The following is a 20,192-nucleotide window of genomic DNA, read 5'->3' on the forward strand; positions in this document are numbered from 1 at the left end:
TAAAGTAAAGTAAAGTAAAGTAAAGTAAAGTAAAGTAAAGTAAAGTAAAGTAAAATTAAATTAAATTAAATTAAATTAAATTAAATAAATTAAAATAAAATAAAATAAAATAAAATAAAATAAAATAAAAAGTAATACAAATAAATTATAAAATACAAAAAAAAATAAATAAACTAACAGTTAATAAAATAATATAAAAAAACTAAAACTTAATAAAAGAAAATAAAGAAGACACAAAAAAAGTATAGAAAAGCTAAAACATTTAATTAAGTTATCAAAAATGGAATAAAGTGAAACACAATAAAAAATAATTTTAACAAGGAAATAAAGCAAAAAACCATAAATTAAAATTATAGTAAAACAATGCCAATTGAAATATATAAAATGAGAAGAAAAATAACGCTACTAAATTAAGAAAACCAAATTCTAAAACAAAAATGAACAAATAAAATAAAGAATAAATGAAGCAGTGAAAAAAAGGCAAAATAAAAAGAAATTACATACAATTAAAATAAAAAGGATTAAATTATAAATAGGATTAAATAGAAAAATAGAATATTTTAAAAGAAAACAATGTAGACTAAAATATGTAAAATATAATTAAATAAAAGTTAAAAACTTTATTAAACAAATTATACAGAAAATTTCAACAAAACTAAACAAAATAAATAAACAAAAAAGCAAATAAAATATCAAATAAAAATAATTAAATAAAATTAAATAATAAAGGGTCATTAAAGTATATGAGAAAATTTGTTATGTGTGACCCTCTTCCCCTCCCACAAGTTAGGAACCGTCCACCGTCGGACCTCTACCCGTTATGATGCGGGTTGGCGTTCCATACTTGGCAATAACTGCAACTGCGTTTAGAACCCGCTTTTTTGCGCGGACCACAATTTCTTAGAAGTTGTTTGTTACTAGCCAGTTTTCTTCACTAGCCAGTGTTTTTTTTTACAATATCTTTTCTGTTTGGACCTGCAATATACTTTGTTAACGTTCCGCCGCTCATTCCGCTGTCGCGAGCATTCTAAGGAGGAGTGCTCTGCGTCGTCTGATATGCATTCATCTTTAAGTGGATTTCCGATCCGCCATTTTGTATTTTCTGAATTCTGAATTCTGCGTCGTGAATGCCATTCTCTAGGCCCACTTAAATTAACTTTCGCTGGTGGAAACTAAAATTCCTTTGCCATTAGTTCTACTTCGGACATAGTAGTTTTTAATTCGCGTATATCACGAAATAAGTGGCATCTGACGCTACTATGCTTAGCTTTAGAATTTGGAATTTAGAGGAATTTGAAAATGTTTCTTCAGTGCCTCTATTATACATATTTGTCGGCTCTGCAATATTGAACGCTTTGCTTACGTCTAGACTTTCAAGTAGTACCACCCCTTAGAGAGAGCTGTCTGCGCGATAGTAGTGGGGAAAAACCGATTGGCTCCAATAGCCTCTCTATGATTTTATCTATTACTAAGAAGATAGTAAGAAGATACAGAGATCGAATTGCCTTCACTTATACTGATTAGTACGAGCTTTTGCAAAACCATATCTTAAAAGTAATCATAAGTGTTTATGAAACTAAATAAAAATTAAATAAAAATTCTAAAATTAAAATATATAGCTCTCACTCTTGCTGTTATAAGAATTACATTTCATGAGTTTTTAATTAGGCTTCATTAAATTCAACTAAGCAAAACACACGTCACGTGTTTGTTGAAATTGAGAAACCAAAGACTTAAGCAGCAAACTTCATTAGCACTTACAGGGGAAAACCTACGGGCAACAGACAGCAGAAGCCTTAAAACCGAATTTATTTTATAGTTATAGTTAATCTGAGCAGTGCAACTACATAGCTTTAGTTTTAACCTTTCGCACAGGTGCTTCATGACTTTTCAATTAATTCGCTGGGAACCTATGTAAAAGCAACGATAAGATGGCTTGGGTTAATTGGAAGGCCACACATCGACGTACGCGAGCGTATGGTGTGAAAGGCGAAATGGAAAAATATTAAACTAAAAAGATCACACGCTTCTCGCATTAATTTAAGTGATTGTTTGAAGAAAAAGGAAATAAACGAATAAAAACACGGCTGAGTGAATAGTCAAATAGGCGACAGACTAGCTAATTGACTGAGTAGACGGCTGCATATATGTATGTATTTAGTTGGTGAAGTGTTTCGCTCTGCTATGTAGTGCTTTTGCGTATTTCTTTCTAAAATAATAAAAATAGATTTTCACAAATAATTTTGCTATACACGCTTACTACTTTTTCCAGCTTAGCACTTTTACTTCTAAAATGCTGCTCTGTCGTAATTGTAGCAAAACAGCAACAACAAACGTAAAAAGCAAATTAAAAAAAAAATACATTAAAGTAAATGCGAACAAAACTTGTCCAACAAGTTGTACAAAAGCCAAAGAGCAAAGTAACAACAAATTAGTTTGGACAGCTACAAATTTAAAATTGACCCTTGTCTATTCGGGCTGTAGTTTTGATGCCCATTTACCTGTTAGTGAGTATGCTCGCCCTGTAAAAAACAAAAAAACTGTTAAATGTTAGTACATGAAAACTGCTTGAGATTTAAAATTGATTTTTTGCTATCTTTTTTTTTTCGTCCGCACTATTATTCAGACTATGTACGCTCGAAATTTGCGAGCAAGTGCGCAGTTCGGCTGAGACTTGCAATAAGCAGTCCTATGTTATGTCCATTTCACTTTTTCGTATTTAAGTTTAAGTTGTTTTTTTTTCTCGTTTGTATTGTTTTTATAATTATTTGTGTTATTGAGAAAGTCATGATATCGAGAAAATTAGTCACGATTTTTGTTTGCACTCTCGTCAGCTATGTACTCGTATTTTAGGTCTTGTTACTAAGTTTTTAGTACGAACGTTAGCTCAATTTTGTTTCGAATGTATATGAAGGTAACGAGTTAATTGTTTTTTCTTTGTATTAGCTGATTGTTTGATTACGCTTGTTAGTTGTGGCTACGAAACAATCAACAATAATCAATTGAATGTGAGTGCGTCAGAGTTCGCTATTTGCTAGTAGCTTATTATTGCGGTAAATACTAGTATGCTTTTTACATACATAAGTGAATCGCTTAATACTTGTAGTTTTATCTAACTTTATACATACGTATGTACATAATTATGTACGCAAAGGTCAAGAATATAGTGCAAACAAAATGAGGTGAAAAATGAAATATCTGTAATTGTCATACTTAGAGACTATTCGTAAATGCTTAAACAGACGGCAGCGTTGATCGGGATTAACTGGGACTAAATCCGGATCAACTGCAGTTAATTCCCGAGTTGATCCGGATCAACCCTGCCCTCTGTTTAAGCTATTACGTACGTGGTAGTCAGGTTCCAAAAGGATTTTGTTATATCTTAGCTCAATTAATCTTTGAAATTTTAAACATTAAATAATTATTACTTATAATCGGTTCCACCAGAAATTTAAATCGAAAACTATTTTTCGTTCTCTGACAATTTCCATATACTTTGTGAATACCCCAAAAACTATTAAATTAAATGTAAATACAAAATGGTTGTGGTCTCATTTTCAAGCTAATACTTAGGGCTACAAACAAAAAATTTACAGAATTTCAAAATTAAAAAATGGTAGAAGAATAATTTTACAGAAAATGTGTTGCTTAATTTTTTTACACAATATGTACCTTCAACTGATCTTAAATTTTCCAGGTGTTTTTAAGATGAGGTTTTGAACTTTGATCCTGTTTTTTTGGAAACTATCAATTAAATTTTGTTAAAAATTTTTTATTTAATTTAACTATATATTTACTCGGAGTTGAAAATCTTTTTTTTTTCAAGATCAAAAATTAATATCTTAAAAAGCACCTTCCTGAAAATTTTGGCATCTTTTTAATGGTATTATAGAAAATATTCAGCAAAAAATTTATCAAAATTCAGTAATTTCTTAGTTTATTGAACACCATTTTTGCAATTATACCAGTTTTTCAGGTATTAAAAAAATAAACTTCCGAAATCCGGGAAGATGTAAAATATTAGTTTCCGAAAATGTTTCTAATTTTAATTTCACTTGGTTATATGTTAAAAGAAAAGTTCTGACCAAAACTCATCGAAATCATAAATGGCCGATTCCAAGCATTGCACTATGGGTAACTTGACCTATTTTTGTTGCCAAAATTATTTATGATCAAACAAGTACAATATTTAAAAGAACATGATTTTTCTAGTTATTGGTATACGATTTCCCACATTTTTGCAGGAAAAAAAACGTATTAACCCCTGATGACCGATGGGTCAAAAGCGGTCGCTTTTTAACTTGCGGTTTTATTAAACAAATTTGAATTAAGTTTTTTTTCTATATATTTATATTAAATAAACAATAGTACCTACAAAAACAGCTATTTCTCAGAAAACGTAAAAAATTGTAACATGAAATGGACTGATTGAACTCAACACTCTTCATTTTGCATGTCTTTAATAGTCAAAAACAAAAGGTACTGTCATTTGGTTTGAAATTTTCTTTATCAAATATCAAGGATAAAAAGTTTTTATTTGTAAATATGAAAAGCGACTTTTGGCCACATAAATTGATTAATTACCCGTAGTGCATTAGTTGGTTTGACAATTTTTGTTAAGAATATTCATACATATTTGTGAGTGAACTGAGGAAGTGGTGGTTGCTGCTGCCTGAAAGCCTGTCTAATTGTCATCTTAAGATAATGTTAAATGCGTATCTGCACAACTCTAATTTCACTCTTTGTTTGTATTTCTTTCAGATAAAATTTCAATATAAAACCCACTGCTACGAGAAGCTGCAGAAGAAACTGTGTAAATAATTAAGGAGTACTCCACAGTCATCGAAGCAAAAGTTATAAACAATGCAGTGTTGTAGGAACAAAAGTATTCGTAATGCCAGCATATTCCAATTGCAAGTAAGTACTGGAGGTTGAAATGATTCATTTGTTTGAAATTTGGTAATGCGAGTATATAAAATGTCTGTTTAAAGTAAAAGCAAGTCAAATTTTAGTTCCTTGCGTGAATAAGCAAATTAGGCTCTGCTCTGAGTTTACGGTATAAAGAGAATTTTATTGAGCCCAGGACATACTACAAATATTTATTTGGACCTAAATACGTCAATATATAAATATTACCATAGCAGGATTAGAGTCCTTTGAATGTAACTTTCTCAGCGGCCGCATTACCGTAAATTGACTAAGCAAAGCAACAATAATACATTGATATACACACACAATATTTTCTTATATACCTGATGTACAACATCTTTCACAGCTCATTTATTGTTCTCGCTTTATTTATTACAGTTAATTATTTATATACTGAATTTATATATTAAAAAACAAAAAAACTCAAACAAACACAACTCGGCTACGCATTGCGAATGCTGACTTTCATAAAATCAAAACATCTTCACTGCCAATTGGCAGTTCGATCACGCATCATTGTGGCACGTTTTTGTGAAACATGACGCCAAGCAAGCGACCAACAGCCAAAGTAACTAAGCAGAACTGTTGAACAAGCAGTCGCACTGCTGCCGTTGCTACCAACTTCTGCTGTTGCTGCTGCTGCTGCCGTTTTTCGTAGTTTTTGCAGATTTTGTTAGTAGATGCTACTCCCCGCCCTCCCTTTGGCTTAGCAAGTAAGTCGCTTCAGTCTGTACGTCGATCGATCGTTTACAACTGTAACGTTTGTGTGCTTGTGCGCTTCTTTGTATCCTGTCATGCACTAATAATAAAAATAATAATGAGCATACATAGCATTCGCGCAGATTGTGGCACGAGTCAGTTGAGCAGACAGAGCCACAGATGGCCAGTGATGCTTGGCATGCAGTCAATGCAGCAGTACGTCAATATATGTAGGCCGTTGTACATAAGATTGTATATACATACATACATACATATTTGGCGAATTGATTTCTTGACTTTTCCTTTGGTAGTTGTTTTTTCTTGTTGTTGTTGTTGTTGTGTTTCTATATAGCTGCACCATTGCACATTATGTTTATGAGTTGATGTACGGATCAGTTACAATTGCTATGTAGTCGCTTGCATGCGTGCAATATTTCAAGAGGAAAATTGTAATTTCAATTGTTATTGCAAGCCGTCTGCGTTTTTGTAAATCGCCTGCAGCACGCATACATTGTATTATATTCGCAAATTGCTACAGTAGCCGCAGCTGTTGCATGTTATAAATTTCATTGACAATTGTAAGCTCGTAGAAATTCGATCTGCGTTATCTGTGTGAGTAGTTAACTGTACATGCGCTAATATTGTATACAACTATGTATTTATATATATAACTATAGGTATACACATATTCAAACATATGTATGTATGCATGCCATTATTTGTTGTTGGCTTTGTGGCGTGTACGTGCGTGGTTTGCTTAAAAATGGATTCTCTTCATTTCATCTCGAGCAAAAACTAATTTGTATGCATGCGGCAACTCGCTCGTTCATTGGTTGGCGCGCTTGCAGATCTTCTATGTGGTGCTGCACTGATCATCAAGTCTGCATAAAATTAGCCAGAAAATGTGGGTCAGTATGTGTCCGCATTACAACTATAATGCAGACAATTGAAAAAAAATTAATAAATTATTAATTTTTAGTTAAACTTTTTATACAATAAATAGTATGTTTTGTATTGCTCTTTAAGTTTCAAATACATGGTAACCAAATATTTAGGTTCTATTTATATCAGTCAAAATGTTCAGACAAGTCATACTCATTAATTACACTAATCTAATCTAATTTCCTTCTAGTTTCAAGAGCGGCTAGCAGTGATTCTGTAAGATTTTTTTTTGCACTAAAAATGAATCTGGCCAGGAAAATTCTTCAGCACGCAAGCTTTTTTTTGTCAATTTAAATTAAATTGTCCAAAAATAAGCAAGTTTTGCGGCTTTTAAGATTTTTTTCGCACATGGATTTTTTTGTTAATTTTAAAATCCATTTTCCCAATTCATTCAACAGTAAAGAAAAAAATATATAACTAAACCTATATACGTATGTATGTATATATAATAATTTTTTTTTATTGCCAATTTTTGTAAGTCTGGACTGACTTAAGTAAAATTTTAAAGGAAGTATACAGAAACAGTCAGGGCAATCGCTCAAATCAATTGAAAGGTATAGGACATAAAACCTGTGTATAAATAAATTCGTTTGTTCTGCAGGCAAAAACCTCGAAAGCAGCTTGACTGGCTTGATTTAAGTATATTTTTTTTTTGGTTTGCTCGATATAAAACCCGGTTAGTTTAAAAAGAAACAACTTAAAAAATTTCCCCTCTTTGAAAATTTTACTTCAAGTAAATTGATGAGATAGACTTAGGAAGGCTTACAGCCGAAATTCTTTGTATGGTGGGTTGCCACCTGTTTGAAATTTGTGGTTTAATTAAGTTAATAAGATAAATTAAATTTTACATCAGAGGTATAAAAGTTAATAGATTTAAGAACGCTGCAGCCAAAAATGTTTTTGGGAAAAATAGCCACCATTTGGAAAATTTCAGTTTTAGTAAATGGATAAGTTAATGTTAATATTGCAATATGGTTATCGAAAAAGCGAAGTTTAAGGAGCCTTACAGCTGAAAATGTTTTTAAGGAGGGTTGCCAGCTGTTTGAAAAATTTAATTGAATATGAATATCAAACTTAAGACGTTTGAAAAGTTTACTGCTGAAAATATTTTTGAAGAAGGTTGCTACCTATTTGAAAAGTTTAATTTATTTGGGAAGTCTTTGATTAAGAAATATTTTTAATTTTTTTTTTAATTTTTTGGTGACTTCCTGTACTTCCAGTGCGAAGATTGCCACCCGGCTATCAGAGAGGGTTATCTTCGTCATGGTAAATGGTTCAAAGGAATTGCGTAGGTTCAACACCACGGACTCTTCCAAATTCACTGCTTCTGTTGGTTAATACTTAATACAAAATGTACTTTAAAAAGTCGGCTATGATCCACAAACCGGACGCATACTTAATAAGATTTGTATGAATAGACCACTATTTAACTTTTTAACACTGAAATATATTTTATCAATTCACATTTTCGTTGTTGTTGCTTCCGACAGCGTAGGAGTATGATCTATTATAGAACGATTTTCCGTCATCGCTTGACAATTTGGTTTGGAGACAAACCGGTTTCTGTGTTGTGCCATCTTCAGTGTCATTTTTTATTCGAATTGTATTTATCAACTTCAATCAATGTAAATATTATCAAAATTATTTTATTACATTGGTAAAGCAGTAAGCAAAAAATCACTGTCTTAAGGTGGCCTCTGAGTAGTAGTTATATGGTTTTATAACTGCAGTAATGCGCAATTACATTTATAGCTTACAATTTAATTGCTATTGCGTTTGCACAATACAGCAAGTTTATTATTTATAGCCGAATTCAATGCCAATAAAGTTGGTTCAATAAAATAAGCGTTCAAAAAAATATGAGACGTTATTTGTATCACACTGATTCTCAAACAGAATACGTAAATAAAAGGCAAAAACAAACATGTATACAATAAATAGTGGAAAGTGAATAGTGACGTCATGCAAAAAATTGGAAAAAAATAGAAACAAACGCGCCGAAAGACGCCATTAAAATTAAAATATTTAAAAGAAACTCTCTTTGCGCCATTTTATAATTTTTAAAATTATTTTGACTACTTCTTTGAGACATTTTTTTTTTCATCAATACCTGTCTTTTTCTCAACAAGAGTAAATACATTTTATTATTCAGGGCAGAAGCGTTCATTTTAATTGCTCACACTTTGTTTTGCGAGTCCAGAAACGTGCCGGCAGACACACTACATCACAGTTTTATGAGCTTTTGAACCAATTACATTTCCTTGGCAGTCAAAACACGTCCGCACACCGATTAACATACGCACACATACACCCATTTACACGCTTTTTCTTTAAAGTCGAGTAAAAGTGCGTGACGCAGACACATTGAACTTGTGTTGCTTTTGTTATTTTGCCATTTAACGAACTGACTAAGCGTGAATGAAAAATGCTTTTGAAGAAACAAGCAAAGCAAACTTGAATCTATTGCCCGTAATTTTTGACTATTATTGGCAATTATTGATGCACAGCAGGTTGGCGGGCGAACAAAAGACAAATCGGCTTACAATTCGTGTAGTTGCTGTGACGCTTGAGTGTTTTTGTTTTTCGTTTTGTTGGTGTTGATTTGTTTTGAGTTTCTCTTAGAATTGCCTGTTCAGCTGATTGCTGTGTGTTAGTTTTACATATATATATATATTTCTTATTGAGGCATATATAGTAGTATTTGTGTAACTGTAATAACAAGAAAAAAAAGTAAGTGAAGCAATGCCTGCCCGTGCTGCGTGCGGTATTCCTAATTTCAAATACTCGTATAAATGTAGCGAATAAGCGTAGCAGAAAGTTCACAATTATGTGTCAAATTTGTAGATAACAAATAAAAAGTGAGATAAAATGACAACGTGAAACACGTGCAATAGTGAAGAAGCAATTTGACGCTCTTTCTGACGCGGCGCTTTAGAGAAGTTCGTGTCAAAAGTCTTTCGTTCGAATGTTTGCCGAGGCAATTTTTATCGCGCTTTTCGGTTTTCGAATTGAGTGGGGAGGGGCTAACTATTTTAAATGACACTTTCAGGCTGGCTGAGCCTCAAAAATGAAATGTTATTAGTTGAAGGCTTCTTCGTCTTTTTAGATATGTACATAAATCTGTGTATGTAGGTATTCCTACACTTGCTAACATTCTTGCTGAGCTCGGAGCCCATTTCAAAGCCTTTATTTGCCGTTTTCTATTTATCTTTAAATTTTGAGTTAAGGAGCTTTTTTTTATAATAAGTTCATTTTGAAAGTCAAGAGAGAGAAAAAGGCCAACGACCAAAGCTGTAAGCTTATTCCTGGATCTAGGAAAAAACATTGGCAAAGTGCTCCCTTTTGCAAGCTGCCTACAAATTTAATGCTGACGTATGCACTTTATTTTCGTAAACACCTTTTCTGCTTTGTAAAATCACTTACAGGTCGTCCCGCTTAATTGCTTGACGTTTCTGTCTTTTTCCCTTTTGTGAAGAGCACCAGTTGGCCATTAACATGGTTAATACTCAATAGTTTCATTGCCTTTTGTATGCCTAAAATCCGAAGTCTGCAAAATGCTACAATACTTCGGATGCCTAAGCGACTGTAGTTTAGCTTTCTATTCCGCGTACTTCCTTTCGGTTGAAGACTCATCTGTACGAAAATGAACCAAATTAGCCAACCGCATGTAGCACTAATATTCATCCCAAACTACAGCTCTAGAAGGTTTCACTGAAACCGTACGATGTACAAACAAAATTCCTTTTGTCATTAAACTTTGTGGCAGTTTACCGTCAGGTTGGACGACGGCAGATGTTACCATCGACGTGGTTTTTTGTTGCGCTGTTATGCCTATTAAAATCAGCCTATATACCAACTCTAATTCTTTTTTAAATGCGTTATTCATCTTATATTTCCCAGTAAAAGGTACTGTCTTTTCTGTGCTGATATTAAATCCTAACCCGCAGTGCTTGTCTCACAAAGAGACGCCATCTAAGTAGGCTCAAAGCCTTTTCTTCCATTTTCGTAAGCATATTTTATCCATCAGCTACCAGAGTACTGGCGACAGTATGACCCCCTGTCTGTCATCTCTAAATTGCGCCGAGGAACAATAAAAAATTCTCATCCACACACAATTTGCATGAAGCATCACACAGTAACGCGGCGCTAGTATTACACAATTTTTCACAATGCTTCTTCCATTTATGTTAGATGTGTTAGCGTTGTTAGAGCTCTGAATGCCACTACGGAACTTCTTCTCTTAGCTTTTTTTCTTTAGGTATAGATTTTATGCAGATCATCAGCAGATCTCTGCGCATGTAAAAAGACTCGTAAGAGTCCGCATATTTCACTAGCTTGAAGGATTCTCTCATCTGTTTTCTGCCAGGCTTGGAGTTCAACCAGAGTTAATGCAGCTTTTGCTAGGAAACAAGTTTGGTTGAAAGCGTCGCACCGATCACTTGGGTTCGTGGATGAACTCAATGTCTCCCTGCCCAACTTCTTGAAAAGAGCTTGTTATTAGTGCGGAGATCGGGGATTAAGTTACTATTTTTGACACAGAAGGTACAAAAAGGAGGACATGCTATGAACCCTTCACTTCGATACCAAGAGAATATACCTGGATAAGAGCCTCCCTTCCGTCCTTTTCTAGAACCACACGCGCCAGGAAAACGGAATAATATTTACGATTTCCATCTCCTAATGTGGTAGCGACAGTGCGCCGATCTCTTCCAGTTTTATTTACAAGCTTTTATTAAGTTTTAATTCCCGATGAGCAAGACGCTTGGAGTTTCAAAATTGGCTCAAAATTCGATGACAGTGTAATATTAAATATGGATTAATAGGGTAGGTGGCACAGGTGGAATACTATGAAGTCCACAACAAAACCTTACTTCGGTACAAAACATTTATTTTATAAACAATAATTACATTAACAATTTAAATCTATGAATTCTGGCACCATACAAAATTCGCTTGCTTAGCAACAAGCTCGACCTCAACACATTTAATTTTATATTCATACAACCACTCTAATCGCCCGCTTCGCGCTCACATTGAAACTAAGTAAGAAGCTAAACAAAGCATATAAACAGAGAAACACAATCATATAATCACACCATTTAATGTTCGCTGTAATTGTGTCTGAGTATCATAAAAATTAGTAAAATTGCCACTTAAATTTCGAAAATGACACTTTTAAGAAACATCCCCTCAAGTGTGGCTTTAATCGAATGCCTTGAGCTGGGTTGGCAACGACTATGCGGCGAGACGTTACAAGCGAGCTGAGTGCATTGCATTGACCATTCAAAGTGTCCCCTCAATCAAAACGCTAATGATGTGCGGCGCTATAAACGCATTTAATCGTAAAACAGAGGTAAATGTAATGGAGTGGTGCGAACGCACAAGCAACTGGCCGTCAAAACACAGCTATCATATGTATGTATGTACACAAGCCTATGTTGACTATACAGATGTACGAGTATGTATGTATGTTAGGGATGTTAATTTTTTCGCTTTTTACGTACCCAGGATTTTCGAGATGTCGTTATGTCCCGGGATTTGGAGGTTCATTACTTTTCAACAACTTAAATCGAAAAAATTGCTTCTATATTATTTGAGAAGCTCTTCTACCATAAAATAAATAATAAATAAATGGGGTTGAAACCTGCTTTTTAATTTGAAGTGGCGTTTTTATTTTTTTGTTTTTGATGTCAGGATTTATTTTAAAGGACTTTTTAATTTCTATATATATATATATATATATATATATATATATATATATATATATATATATATATATATTTCTAGATATAGTTAATTCCAAAAATTATTTAAAAAATTTAATGCAATGTATTTAGATTGGTATGGTGTGGTATGGTATGGTTACTAAATGCAAGAGAAATCTTTTTTAGAATTTAAAAAAAAATATTTTTTTTTTTTGGATTCACAAGGCTAAATAGGAAATTCTTTAAGCTGATAAAGTTAGAAGGACGAAATTCGTGAATGTTATCGAGTTTATACAAGTCCTTAACCTATAATTTTTTCAAAAACCAATATTGCGAAATTTCAAGAATAAAATTTTAAAAAGAGATTTTCAATACTTACCAGTGCTTATGCACCCAAATTTTAAATGCTAAAGAATTTACTGTTTTATTTGATACCCATACTTCTCACATTTCACAGAATTTTTTAAATCTTTTGAATTACTGACGTCAGAGTGAAAAACTAAAAACGAAATTTTACTAGATATATTTGGCCCATGGTTTCGCACGGTGTTGTATGTATAATGAGCTAGACATTCATAAAAACAAATTTAATTTCGAAAAAATAAATATAGCCAATACTGGTCGAAAAACGGAGTTTCTATTATTGTCATCAGTGCAAATTACAAAAAAATTATTTGCCAAGAATCCCGGGATTTTCGAGACTTAAAAAAATGCCGGGATCCCGGGATTAACATTCCTAATGTACGCATTATGAAGATGATGCTGCCGGATGCGGACAGTAGCCAACAATGGAGACGTGCGGTAGCAGCTACGGAGTACGTTGCGCAGATTCAACCGACTCATTTGCATAATTTTATGTTGTAGACTGTTGTTGGCAACCAGAACGGTGTATTAATTTGTTTTTTTTTGTGCTTATTTTTAATTGCCGCACACACACTCGCCACATTTGAACAGTTAAATTATCGCGCACAGGTGCTGTGAATCTAGCGGCGACTGCCTGGGAAAGCTCTCGCCATTGGCAATGTTTGTTATGTAATTTAAAATTTTTTTTTTTGTTGACAATGTTTTCTTTTTTGTATTTATTCTCTTTTAATATGGTAGTGCAATGTGTATGAATTGCTTGAATTGCAGTTATGTTGGTTGTTGGCTTTGTAACTGTCATCCGTGGCCAGCTACGTACTCATGTACATCATTAGGCAAACACAAATTGTCCGAATTTGAATGTTGAACTTTTGAACGCGCTTGACATAATACAACACAACAACAACAACAATATGAATGGAGGCAGCAAAACAAAAAAAAATGTGTTAAAAATTTGCAAATGACAGTTGGCTGTACAGCGCTGGCAGAGGATGCGGTAATTTTGCGAAACCTGCTTGTACTTAGTGGCTGCTGCTTTATGGCTAATGAAGTTAGCTTAAAATATGAAATAAAGTGTAAAAAATTATGGCAACAGAAGCAAAATAGAACGATATTTAAGCTACTCTTACCTTTACACTGATGTGAAATGAAATGAGTTTTTAATTAGCAAAAAATTATTCATTTTCAAAGAAGTCAGCGGAAGTGTCGCGCGCATTGAAGTTTTTCAACAAAAGCTGCTCGGACAGATTTCTCTGTAAAAACAAAGCTATTTCTGTACAAATATTCATGTACATATCAACGTATGTATGTACATATCTATATTTTCACGAGTTTATAATTCGGCTTTTTCCGCAACTGGCTTTTTTGTTTTCATATGTTTTTTTTTATTTATAATAACTAACAAACATTTGTTGTTTGACACTTATTACTCGCCTCTTGTGACAGTCCAAATTTGCATTTTGATTGATGCCGACTCGCCAGCTACAACATCAGCTACTATTTGGTTTAGTGTGTGGCAAATTATGCGTTTGAAATACACACAAAAACTGCCACTTTAGTGACCAATTAATGTCAGTCGTTGTCGTTAGCTGTTTGATATGTATAAGCTGTTGAGCAAGTTGGGATAGGTGCTTTATTTACTTTAATGGACATAATTTTGGAAATATCAGCTAAATTTAATCTGCTCATATTTATATACATAACTGGACAAGAATAATTTTGGTGCGGCAGATGTTGAAGCTATGTTTCACAGATTTTTTTCGTACTGACTACACCGTACGACTAAAACCCAAAAATTTCAAAACATAGGAAGCAATCAAAATGCTCATGACAGTGAACAAATAAGTAAAATGTAAATGCAAATTTTTTGGGTGTAACAGAGGAAGAGACACCGCGACCAAGAAGATTTTTTTTTTGTTCCCAACCTTGACGACCCAAGATATTATTGGCCGCCCTTAAAAAAACTTAAAGTTTCTTGTTAGACTAATTCCTAACCTCAAAGGAGGAAGAAATTAAGCATTGCTGTCTTAGTCTGGCTAATACCGGACAATCACACATAATGTGCTCCGACGTCTCCTCTCTTCTCCTCGGCTCCGTTCAAAAGATGTATGTATATCTTTCCTAGCGCAATGATAACCAAAGAGTTTGGCCTCTCTAAGGCCCCCAGCCCTACCCAATACTTACTGCGTTCTGAGTTTACCCACGATTCTATTATGAGCCTCGAGGTGGTCCCACTGAGTTCATTAAATGGTTCCGGCCTCACAACTATAGACGATGGGCATTTATTTATATTGCTAGTACCTCAGCCTGAAAGACCTTGAACCAAATAGCCATTGTAATAGAAAGAATTCAGTTCTGGTAAACCATTTGACGAGACATCTTGGTCTGGAATTTTGACCTGAAATTTCCTTCCAAAGCAGACTACCTTTGGCACTCCCACATTCCTAGACCTGGTATTTTTCCCAAAATACCTTTGTGCTGGGTCTTGTTTGTAAGAGTACTGTCAGAATTTTGTAATTGCGGTTGAACACGTTCTCATTGCTCCTTTCACCTACGGAAGAGCCATCCTTTGGCGTTTTTGTCCATCACACTATGGAGGTATAAGTTAAAATCAAACAGAATTTAGCATTGGAATTTAGACTCTATGTTTGACCGAAAAGTCATCGCGAAGCCCACTTGGCTCGGGTGGCTTTACTAAGAGTTTTGTCTAGATGGGAATTCCGACTTAGTCCAGGGTAACCCTGAAATCTTTGTCTCCGTCAGAGAATTCAAGCACTGTTTCACCAAGGGTAGCTGAGCCAATATCCATTTATGTAAAAGGTACCTGAACAGCCTTTTGCGGTTTATACTGAGGACCTCAGTGGCAGAGTAAGTAAAGATTTTTGGTTCACAAGCACAAATAGGTATTAAAAATGCCTTTTAATCAATTTAATTTTTTTTTTAATATAATAAAGTTAGAAGGACGAGCTTCGAGGATGAAGTTGTGTATATATTATTCCTTAACACATATATATTTTTTTAAAAATATATATTTAACATTTTAAGGGGTATTCAAGGATATGATTTTTAATACCCTTTCGTTCTTGTACACCAGAAAATTTAATCTTTTCCAATTCTATAAAATTGTCTCTTTTATATGATATCCATACTGATATTCTATATTGCACTGAATTTTTGTAATATATTTTAGAATTAATCATATTCATGTAATTTTAAAGTCATTTAAAAAATTCGTTTCGTCATAGAGAAAAACATAGAGCGCATGTAGTGAAGGTTATACGCAGGTCTGTGAAAGATATAAAAAATAATCTCGTGAAGACTGTGACCCTAACAGCAATTTCCTACAAAAAATGTGACGGTAAAAATAAGTAGATAAGTCTGAACAAAGTAAAATTGAGTTTGTTATCTCTAATAGGCGTAGTCAAAAAGATAAGTCAATATACTCTTTACGTAACACGAAAATGCATTTACAATTTTTGCACTAAATTATTTATTTATATATAAGTATTTCGGTAAAATTTTAGGCGGTATGAAATCGCAAATGTTATATGAAATTTGATTTTTTTTTAAATCCATGGAAAACCTTGTAAAATCCTAAATACTAGGATTATTTTATGAGCAAACTAAGTATATGAAAGCAACACAACAATACACACATACTCGTAAAAGCTTTTCCACCAACCATTCAATTAGTGAATCACCCACTTGTAGACTACCACCAGCAGTTTTCCAGCGCGTTGACAATGTTTTCCTATACAACTTGCAGTTTATTTCTATTATATGGATTACTCATCGCCGACTAACCGTAAGCTCTGAGTACTTGGACCCACGCTTTTCGCGCTATTAACCGGTACGCCTACATATAATTACTCCACAAAATGCTAACTCAATTTCTATGCCACATAAATGGTAATACTCCTGCCTTCAACTTGAGTTTACTGTTTCTAGAGCGTCTGCTGTTCATCCTTAACCGCCCACCGTTACACATAAAATCGGTGGTAAGGTGCAACCAAATATGGCGTAACTACGTAGCGGCAATGCATCTCCGCCTTCTAGTTTCTGATGCTGCTGCTTCTGCTGCTGTTGCGACTGCTCCTCCTCCTCCTCCTCCTCCTCCTCCTCACACGCCACACTTTGTAACTGCTAGCTTGCGGTCACTTCTTCAGACGGCAGACGCATTCAATGGCAATACCAAAGCCCATAAATGGTGTGTTACAATGGCGCCACAGTAACAACCATATCCACTGCCATTGCAATAACCAGCGATGGCACTTCTGCGAGTACGATGTCACTAGAGTGAAGATGCATTATTGCTGCTGCTACATACATACTCACATATGTATGTATGTATATACTATAGATAGTTACATATAGGTAAGTATGTATGTAAGTTTGCGCGCATTTTATGTCGATCAAGTCTGCGTGAACAGCGGTTGGCGGCGCCTATCACAATTGTGGCGTAGTCAATGCGCATAGTTATTGCTATTGCACGCGGTGTTGGTGGCGGCTGTGGTGTGGTGTAGTTGGTGGCGTTGGCGACGGTGATGGCAGTCAGAGCTGGCTGGTGACAACAGCCGCGCCGCGCTTGTAAGCATTTATGTCAACAAAAATTCTTGACGACGCGCTGCGCATGAGAACGCAAGTGATGACCATGACGCTTATGTCTGTACGAAGCGGATTCAAGTTTATACATGGACATACATACTTAAGCATGTATGTTAGTATATATGTAAGTATGATTTAAGTTGTATGTTGCTGGCCCAAATAAGTGATATAGTGGCAGTTATTAATTAAACTGGAAACGCCTCAAGTGGCGCTTGGATTGACACACATAAACGTCTAGAAGACAAGAAAAAGATAAAATTTAAAAAGCGTTGTACTTTACTACAAGAGGCGCTTAAAAGAGTTTTTGCTTTACTGAGTTCCTGGAGAATTTAGTACAGAAGCCTTAAGCGGTTTCTATAGCTTCTGCCACGAAAGGCAACTTAGTAGTAATTTTTATTAGTCGCGCTTGTTTTATCTCTGTGCGACATCATGCAGGACAGACCAAGGTTAATTGAAAGATGGACCAAGAAGAAATTCCTGGAAGTTAATCCAGACAAAACTGGCTTGATTCTCTTTAAGAATAAGTACAAAATCCCCTCACTTCAGCTTCCTGGCATAAGCAACAAGATTTTGAAGCTCGGGGAGACCGCGAAATAACTAGGCGTAGTACTGAACACTAGACTGAACTGGGTACAACTCTACTGTACAAGGTCTTGGTATGGTGGCCAAGTCTCAACAGGAAATCCACAACTGACGCACTTCGAAAGTCGCGAAGAACTGCGATGCTCCGCGTCTGTGGGGCTCTATGGACAACTCTATCGGGTTCCATATGCGTGCTGCTCAATATTGTGCTAATTGAAATTGGTGGAAAACAATCAGCGAGAACAACCAGGTAAGAGAGACGTACAGAATGGCCACACCACAATCTTAAAAACGTAGTTCTACTGGACACGGATAAATGAGCAGTAAGTCTGACCTTCACTACTATCATTCCGCTTACCCAACCACTTTAGCGTTTTTCACTCTGAATTCGCTTCTATAAATGAGGCGGTTGAACACCTACGTACAAGAGCAGGTATATAAAAATATCCTCATCTAATCAGACAGTCAGGCGGCATTTAAAGAACTCGACTCGGTCACATGCAGTTTAAAAACCGTGGCGGACAGTCGCAGATCTCTAAACGAGATGGCTGGCCAGTATGTTATTCAGTTGGTATGGGGAAAGGGGCATCGGAACATAGCAGACAAGCAAACGGTTGACGAATTTGCGATGGAGGGCACATCAGCTCCACTTTATCAAGCATGGAAGGGTTAAGGCATACCGCTCGCTACCTGCAAGCACACTCTAAGGGACCTATCTCTTAAACTAGCAAGTGACAGGTGGGATAGTCTCACCACTTGCAGCTATACGAAGCTTACGTGTCCAAAATGGGACGAAAAGCGGTCGAAGGATCTGCTCGCGCTGAGCAGAGGGGACCTATCCGCACCCTTGGGCCGGCTGACAGGCGATGTTGCCATCGGATGGCACGCGGAGAGCTTGGGGATCCGCCATAACGCCTTCTGCAGAATTTGCAGAAATGCGAAAGAGCCAGAAATTGTGCGGCACCTGTTGTGCGAATGCCCTGCACTTTGTACAGGAAGACGAAAGTTCATGGGTTAAGGATTCTTCGAGGATATAACCGACATAGCCGAGGTAGAGTTAAATGACAACCTGTGCGCTCTCTTTTTTTGGAATGAATATTGAATTTTAGGATATAAACTAATGTCAACAGATACATAGTTATCTTCTCACCCGGAAGGAAGCCATCACTAGTAGCAACAATAAAACTTTACCTCACTTTAATACTTATATCTATTTTCCAAATATTTATTTATATTTATATATTTATTTATATTTTTATATTTATTTTCCAGCACGCACAAATGATTCAAAAGTATGCCAAGTACATTTATGCACTTCAACTTATCTAAGGAATGCAATGAATTTACATAAATATTTGTTGAACAAAAAAACACTTCCATGGAAGCTCCAGCAACAGCGATGCTAGTGATTCTCAAGAAGGGTGCGTTTTTGACTGGGCGACTGCTGCCAACAACCGCAAAACATGCAACTACATATATGTATAGCTTTTTCCGAAAGATGGGAAGTAAAGGTTGGAAGTTCTCATCATCAGCGAAGCAAAAGACAATAACAAAAAAAATCAGTTGGCTGTTCATATGAATGCCACAACTAAAGATATTTCAGTATACTTATAAGACAACAATACCGCAGACTATTTAGTTCCCACGCCCCTAACAAAAAAAAAGATAAACAAAAAAAAAATAATAAAAAGAATAAATAAATAAAAAAAACGAAATTATCTACTTCCTCAATGGCGTTGTTGTTGGTAACCACAAATTTGCGTTTTTTTCTTTTCTGTTTTTACTCAGGTTGCTGTGCGAAACTTCGTGGGACAGTTCAGTGGCACATACGCACACAATCACACATATAACATCTATATAACTTGGTGTGTAAATGATTGACGATGTGTGGCGAAGAAGTTTGCAATCAGTGGCTGTGTGCACCGCTAACAGGTGAGTATTATCGAAGTAGCACGTATGCATGTATGTAAATAAGATATGTATGCATATGTTGGTGAAATTATAGTATAAGTGTAGTGAATGCTATAGAAAAATCCCAGCACAGTTAATGGCACTGGAAGAATTCACGGGATTTTTATTATCATTCCCGTGATCTCTTAGTGGCATCTATGGTGTAGGGTAGTAAACAACAGTGAGGATAAACAAACAGTGAAATTTATAGTGTTTTTAGAAAAGGGATAAAATGTTAACCCACAATATAATTTGGTAAGTAAATGAGTAGTCTGGTACAATTTTCTGGTTAAAATCGAAAATTAGTTAAAGTATCTTCGAAATTTTAAAGAAAGATTAAGTGATTAGTGCTAAAAACTTTTTGTGATTTATTATTTGACCACAACTAGAGTTATGGCATTTTCTGAGACCACCGCAGTT

General features: G+C 35.0%; 1 long non-coding RNA gene across 1 annotated transcript in view; it reads left to right on the plus strand.

Annotated features, from left to right (window-relative positions):
* The window catches only part of LOC108365457 (uncharacterized), a 44,663-nt gene extending 25,185 nt beyond the window's left edge, over positions 1-19,478 (plus strand). Inside the window, exons 3-4 of the long non-coding RNA XR_001847932.1 lie at positions 4,762-4,917; positions 19,095-19,478. This is a non-coding gene — a long non-coding RNA (uncharacterized LOC108365457). The remainder of the gene's footprint in view (positions 1-4,761; positions 4,918-19,094) is intronic.
* The last annotated feature ends 714 nt before the right edge of the window (positions 19,479-20,192 follow it).

The sequence above is a fragment of the Rhagoletis zephyria genome, unplaced genomic scaffold (assembly GCF_001687245.7).
Source record: "Rhagoletis zephyria isolate East Lansing unplaced genomic scaffold, Rhagoletis_zephyria_1.1 Rzeph_scaffold_01878, whole genome shotgun sequence".
Lineage (NCBI taxonomy): Eukaryota > Metazoa > Arthropoda > Insecta > Diptera > Tephritidae > Rhagoletis > Rhagoletis zephyria.